The sequence below is a fragment of the Hordeum vulgare genome, chromosome 4H (genome assembly GCF_904849725.1).
Source record: "Hordeum vulgare subsp. vulgare chromosome 4H, MorexV3_pseudomolecules_assembly, whole genome shotgun sequence".
NCBI lineage: Eukaryota > Viridiplantae > Streptophyta > Magnoliopsida > Poales > Poaceae > Hordeum > Hordeum vulgare.
In genome coordinates, this window is record NC_058521.1 from 277,889,667 (window position 1) to 277,897,877 (window position 8,211).

Consider the following 8,211-nt stretch of genomic DNA (forward strand, 5'->3'; position numbering starts at 1 on the left):
ACAGGGGTGGTAGGGAGATTTGTGACTTAGCGGGCGCGGTGGTTAACTCAAACAAGGGTGGCAGGGATTGGTGTCGGTCACACGTTGAATTGTCACCCCGGAGTTCTGATAATCACTGTCCATGTCTTTGGCCTCCGTGTAGAACGTGTACCCATCGATATCATCGAACTGATAGGTCGCGAGCTTGGGCGCAGGGCCATATGCTAAGGCGTGTATGAGCAATCCGTCCGAACTGCCCTCTTCCGCGGGATTTTCAAGAAATTGATCTTTGAACCAACGCAAGAAAGTAGCGTTGCGCTCTTCAGTAACTTCGTCGTCCGTATTGAGCATCCCCTTATCACGGTACTTCTTTGCGATGCTTTCTTTGTGTCGTGGCACATAATCATCTACCACATGTAGGTGTTGTAGCACTACTAAGTTAGCCCTGTCAAAGTCGTTCCGTCAATCTAAGTAGTCCACGTGCAATTCCCTCCGACCGTTGTTGTGACCATCTCCTTCGAGCTTCCCATCGTGCTTCTTGACGGTCAAACCAACAACAGGGTCTCCGACACTTATATAATTCTCGCAAAAGGAGACGCACTCATGCATCAGATACCCCTGGACGATGCTCCCTTTGGAACAGGACTTGTTACAAACGAATCCTTTGATGACCCCATTATCCTCTCGAACGGTGTCATGCTGTGAAGGAATGACGGCCCGAGGTTGATGATGTCGTCCACAATGTGGACACACAGATGCACCATGACGTCAAACAACGCGGGCGGGAAGTACATCTCAAGCTCACATAGTTTGACAACGATCTCTTCCTGTAGCCTTCGGAGCTGCTTCGCACTTACGTGCTTTCGAGAGATAACGTCGAAGAAGTTGCATAGACCAATAAGCGTGTCATGGACGTGATTGTCCATTATCCCTCTAATGGCAACCGGGAGTATCTGTGTCACCATCACGTGATAATCATGAGACTTCATCCCGCTGAACCTTTTGTTCTTGGGGTCTAGAAATCTGCTTATCTTCATACAGTGATCGGAACTGACTTTGATTCCCATAAGGCACTTGATGAATTGATCGATCTCCTTCGGACTTAAGGTGAAGCAAGAAGGGGGGCAATAATTCTCCTCCTTCTTGTTGACTTTTCTACCCCTTTCCCCGTCCCTGTCTCGGTCTCCGTCTCCTCCATCAACTTTTTACGGTGGATGTCTTTCCTGATATTCAAATCTTCCAAGTCTTTCCTTGCCTTCAGCCCGTCCTTGGTTTTCTCCGGCATGTTCATCAGTGTGCCAAGCAAGCTCCCGAGGACATTCTTCATGATATGCATTTGATCAAGGCAATGAGGAGTGTCGTCATTGGGCCAGTACTCCAAGTCCTAGATATTAGACCTCGTTTTCCATACCTTCAGCAGCGGCTTTGGCGCCTTTTTGATCTTTCCCGGCGCGGGGCATTGTTCCCAGTTTCTCAACAGCTCGTCGATTTCGGCGCCGCTGCTCTGACGTGGAGGTCCTCGAAGCTCGGCCAACCTATTGAATAGATCTCCATGCTTTCTCCACGGGTCATCCTTCTCAAGCCATCTACGATGCCCCATGCACACGATTTTCCCAGACCCGCCATCTCTCGTCGACGTAAGCTGCTGAGACGTTGTATCATCCATTCACCTCGTGCATCCACTGTATCCGTGGGACACCTGGCCTGAGGTGTAACTGTAACCGAGATAGTCGTGCACCGTCGCCATCAGTGCGGCTCCCATATGGAAATACTCTCCTTTGCTGCCGTCGCATGTCCATGCCGGTGATTTCCATAACGTGTCTAGCTCCTCTTGTAGAAGCCCCATATACAGGTTGATACTATTTCTCGGTTGTTTTGGCCATTGAATCAGCATGCACATGTGTATGTACTTTGTCTTCATGCACTTCCATTAGGGGAGGTTGTAAATCCATGCAAACACGGGCCATGTGTTGTGGTTGGTGTTCTGGTTTCCAAACGGATTCATGCCATCGGTACTCGCACCAAGCACGATGTTCCTTGGATCTTCTTTAGCAAATCCATATACATCCATATACGGTATTGAATGCTCTCCACTGGCTATGATCTACGAGGTGTCTCAGCCTCGGATCATCTCCATCGTCGGGCTTCTTCCTCTCCGCGTGCCAGCGCATGAGCTTTGCTTCCTTAGGATCTACGAAATACCACTATAGAGGGGGAGTGACCGGAAAGTACCATACAACTTTCTGAGGAGCTTTCTTTCCTGCCTTCTTGTATCAAGAAGCATTGCACACTGGACAGTTAATTTTTTCCACGTGCTCCCCTCGATAAATGATGCAATCATTGATGCATGAGTGGTACCTAACGTGCAGCAAATCAAAAGGGCAAACGATTTTCTTGGCCTCCTCGACCCTACTAGGACACAGGTTCCCCGCGGGAAGAACTTTATTATGTAGATACTTCAAATGCTCATCGAGGCTTTTGCCTATCCATTTGTTTTTGGCCTTCCTCTTTATAAGTTCGAGCATGAAACTCAACCGGGTCACCTCGGGATCGCAACCGTCATACAATGGAGTCCTCGAGTCCACTTCAAGTTGAGCCACCTTGCCCTCCTCTCTAGAAGCAGCTCTCTCGCTAGTCGTACTCTTGCGAAGGAGGTCTTGAACATGAGGGTCTTGCACGACTACACTTAGTAGTGTCGAAGACTGCGGCGTGACCACCACCTCTTCTCCGCCATGTCCAGAATCTTATTCGCCATGTCCGGAATCATCTCCGCCGCCGTCATTTCCGGAATCTTCACCACCGCCATGTCCGGCACCATCGTCTTCGTGTCGATCGGTCATCACTTTGTCTAGCCCCATGTTGTTATTCCCTGCCATTTGGACGTCCTCATCATCATCATCTTGTTCAGTTATCCACCGAGTATAGCCATATAAATTTTTTGCATGCCCTATCCTAAAAATAGGACATATTGAGTTTGCTCGAAATTCACCGAAACGGAAATAAGCCGATATTTCGGCAAAACATAAGCAACTCGTTCGGAGGGCATGTCACACTCGCACAAATCTCTCCATATATATATATATATATCCCAAACAAACATATTCTCATTCACACACATATTCCCATTCTTTAATTGAACAACTTTTTACTCACCTATATATCTCTCGAGAGAGACCGATCGAGTGAGATGATGAGAGAGACCGATGGAAAGAGCACACGTGGATGGCTAAATAGCTAGCTAGATCTAGTTGTTGGGGAGGAGTGGTGAAACTATCTATCTAACTAATGGAGAGGGAGTTATGGTGGAGGGGGGAATTAATATAATGGGGAGAGGAAGAGAGATGTGAGAGAAGTCATTTATGAAGGAGGGTTATGGTGGTGGGGGATATTAATGAGGAGAGAAGAGAGGTAGGAGGAAGAGAGAAGAAGATGAAGAATGGTGTGGAGAGTGTGGAGAGGGGAGAGGAGGGGAGAGGAGGGGAGAGAGGTGAAAGTGGGGAGGGGAGGGGGGGGTAAAAAGTTGGCAGCCGCAACTCGGAGTAGCGTTGGATAACAGGGAGCGCTGCTGCTATTCTATTAGTAGTAGCGCCGCATACCAGCGAGCGCTACTACTAAGTGGGGCCAACTAGCAGTAGTGATGCTGCAAAACAACGCGCTACCACTAAACACTTAGAAGTAGCGCTGGATTTTGGGCAATGCTGATACTACAGCTATCGTCGGTGGCATCGTCTGCTTCCACATAGTAGTAGCTCCTTTTCAATTAGCAGCGCTACTGCTAAGGTGTTAGTAGTAGCACTTTACTGGATCAGCGCTGCTACTAAGTATCAGCAGCGTTTTCTTTTTCCCAGCGCTACTACTGAGGTCCTACCTATAAGGTTTTTCCTAGTAGTGATCTCATGACTTGATCTTCATGTCATACATGCTTTCGCTTGATCGAGGAGCCGCATGCTAGTTGGGCCTTGCCCCTATTATTGTTACATGACGCGCTAGTTTCATTGCATATACTGCTACACTGGTAGATGCATACAGTTGCATACATCATAATAGTTTTCATTTGTCTTTATGTTGAGTACTTCTTATAAAGTGTGAAGATCTTCATTTTATTCTTGGAAAATACAGAGTGTTGCCCTTAAGTTAGGAAAAGATCCCAAAGAGGATAAATGAGAGATAAATAGAAAGAGCCAAAGAGGCCACAAAAAATTAAAATAAAAGAGAAAAAAAGAAATGAGAGAAGGGGGCAACACTACTATTCCTTTTGAAAGATCCACACTCGTATTCCATTGTTATATTTGTACCCCATAGAGATTACCATTCATGCTTAACTACGTGGGGACCCTTACACTATAGAACTTGGCTTGTATATTCCAATGATGAGCCTCCAAAAATGAGCTCTAGGTCTTCATGAGCAAGCAAGTTGGATGCACCCCCACTAGTTCCATTGGAGAGCTTACCTTAGCTCATATGTGCATGCGTTGCATGGCAATCACTGCTCCTCACATCATATGTATCATTTGGCTTTCTCTCGCCTATGGTTCTCCTCATTGATGTGAGCCCTTCACACCTTTTTTGTCTTCCTTCCCCATCATTATTCTCTTTGCCATCCTATGTGGAAACATATCTTGCTTCCACTCATCCATTGCATGAGTGCTCAAAGTCGAAAGAGAAAGTTCATTTTGACTTGTGCCTGACTAGTGGTCTGGGGATGAGTCAAAATAAGATTCCGAAGGAGACCAAGTGTGAAACTACTTTTTTTCTCTAAACCCATCTCCCACTTCTTGCATGCAAACACCATTTGGAAACATTCGAGTCACGGACAGCGAGAGCTCTTGCACCTTTATGTTCTTACTTGGCTATTTTCAGTACTAAATATAGACTCTTGCTTGTTATTGTCTTGACTTGAATTGCATATCTTACTTGCTTTACTTTGAAGTTCTCATATGTGTGTTAGCATGTCACCACATAAATATTTCTGTTATCATTTACCTACTCGAGGACGAGCAGGAATTAAGGTTGGGGATGTTGATACGTCCCAAACATATCTATAATTTATGCTTGTTCCATGATATTTTGGGTGACATTGTTATATGTTTTGCTACACTTTCATACGTTTTTACACATATTGGGACTAACCTACTAACTGGGTGCACCCAGTGCCAATTTCTGTCTGCTGATGTGTTTTTTGCAGGGAATTTTACCCCAATTTACAGAGTCCCAAAAATCCCGAGAAAAATATATAAAATTCATCGTGACGGAAGCTTCACGAAGCACGAAGATGGGCCAGAGGGGAGCCAGGGCCTTCCCAGGCGGCCTCCCTGCGCGGCCTACCCCGTGGCCGTGCCACCAGGTCGCCTGGGTCGGGCCCACGCCCTATGGTGCCCTCCTTTGGCCTATATTTACATCTCCGATAGGAAACCCTTACATCATATCTGGAATCGCGAAATTCTCAATCATTATGCCGCCGCAGCGGTTTCCAGATCAGGAGTGTGAGAACACCTCTTCCCGGCACCCTGCCGGAGGGAGGATTGACCTCCGGGAGCTTTTTCACCACCATGAAAGCTTCCCGCACGTGTCGTGTGTAGTCCTCCTTGGACCATGGGTCCATGACCAGTAGCCATTTGATGTCTTCTCTCCAATCTTGTGCTTCAATGTTTAGCCATTGTGAGATTCACAAAGTGGTCAAGGCATCTATGTAATTTTCCTGCTATTCCTATGCTCGGTTTGCTCGGATCCGATGGATTATGAGATTATGATCAGATTGTGATGAGTTATATATTTGGTTATCCTTTTATATTATTTTCTTAGGTGATTAATGCATGTTCTCCGCAGCTTTTTATTGCTTTCGTCGAGTATGTAACTCCAAGAGGGAGCGTTACGCATGATTGTGGGTTCATGCCCCCTGATGTCTAGCGTGAGTGACAGAAACATGAGACTAGGAGATGTGATGTTGCCACGAGGGAGAAAAAAATGGTGCTTGTGACCATGGTTGCAAGGATTGTTTACCTTACGCAAAGTTCATTAATGAAGTTGTCCATTGCTTTGAGTTTGCACTTTGGGTGGGGCTCGCAACTTAATACCAGCGAGATGTTTTGGATAGATATCTCAAGGTGGATGATTAGTAAGTAGATGTTGATGAATAAACGGTCTACATGTCTTGGCGTACTGCCCATTACTTTTGAGCCTCTAACTTTCTAGTAGCATGATTAACATTGTGGTGCGTTTATAATTCTGTCAATTGCCCAGCTGTAATTTGTTTACCCATGCATATATTTTATCTTCTTTTGGGAGAGAGACATCACTAGTGAACATCATGTGATTCCGGTCCATATTAACACCATTGTTTACACCTCCATCATTTACTGCTTTATTCACTTTTCTGTTGCAATCACTATCAGTATTCCCGCTTGTGTTTTGATCCTTTGCAAACTACAAGGCTGACGAGATTGACAACCGCTTTGTGCTCATTGGGAGCAAAGTTATTTGTTGTGTGTGCAAGTCCACGTCTTCTGCTAGCGACAGAGCAGTGGACACCTACTTCTTGATCCACCGAGTCCTCCTGGTTCGATAAACCTTACAGTCCTCGTGTAAGGGAAATCAGCTGGTAACTACATCTCCACCTTCCACTTGGGATAACCAACGAGGGGCGAGAAGTATATCCATCAACTCGTCATCAATCGCATATTCACTTTGATCCATATGATATAACTCTTTTGTATGGTGTGCTTGTTGGTATTTAATGAATTATGGGTTTATGTTTGGATTATTCATGTTAAATATTTGAGTGTCTCTGATATATAATATGATTCATATGTTCATGATTAGGATAGCTTCGTAATTCTCTCTGATCTATTGAAATAGTTTGGCCAACTAGATTGATATTTCTTCGTTGAGAGAGGTGCGTTGTGGTAGGTTCAACCTGGCGAGTTTCTATATCCGAGTGATAGAAGGGGACAAATTATGTCTTTGTGTTGAATGATGGGGTTTATTCATATTGGTTGTCTACATCATGTCATGTTACTCCAAGCATTACTTCGTTTGTCATGAACTTAATACGTAGAGAGGCAAGCATATAAGCGGTCTTGAAGTCAAGTACTAGTAATAGGTGTATGCAGTAGTGGGCCTATAAGTTTATGGAATTGATGCCTATATTTACATGATCATTGCCGTGAAAATCGCATAACTATCCGCTCTTATATCAATTGCCGAACAGTAATTTGTCTACCCACCGTGTGTTATTTTTATGTGAGATGCCTTTAGGAAAAGCTATGGCCCCCCGGGTCTATTCACAACATATTGCTAAAACCTTCAATATCTTGCTGCCATTTATTGATTCTCATTTTACTTTTCATTTACAATTATCTACACACCTCATTCGCTTGCACATAACAAGACCAATGGGATTGACAACCCTCTTGCCCGCATTAGGGTCAAGATGCTTGTTCTTTTGTGTGCAGCCACTGAAGATGATTATGGTTGATATTCCTATTGATTCGATAAACCTTGGTTTCATAACTGAGGGAAATACTTACCTACTTTGTGCTGCAATAACCCATTCCTCTTCAAGGAAAACCCAACGCAGATCACGAGTACCAGGAAGGATTTCTAGAGCTATTGCAGGGGAATATCAGCACCGACTATCAACTAACTCCACACAAAATTTCGTTCATGTGTTCCTTTTTTATTGTATGGTATATTTAGTTTGTCTCCTATAAAAAGTAAAAATGCAAAACTATTTATCTTTGCTTGCTTAGCTTGTGTGTAGATTGCATATTCACTCTCTAGTTTGCTTGCTAGATTTGTCACTTTCTTGCTCGGTCACCATGTCGCAAGATAGATTTAATAACATCTCTTATTACCATAGAATGATGGAAGTGGAAGGCTCCATGAAACCTTCCATGACTACGCAATATGAGCACAATGCATTTTTGTTTCAAAAATTAAAGAATATTCAACTTTGCTTGATCTTATCAATGTTAGACTTGATGAGGTCAATGAGTAAGTGTCTAATCTTCAATCATAATTTTCTAAAACCAAAGAATTGCTAGGAATGATTTCTGATAACCAAACCACTCTAATAAATAGGGTGGCTGCTAAACAATAGTCTTTACCTATTGGGAATCATGATGAAGACCTTAAAATTATTGGTACTTCTCCTATTGAGTCTATGTTTACCACTCTGAATACTATTGATAAAGGGACTGGATATGAGTAAACTTTAGTTAAGGAGCGTCCCAT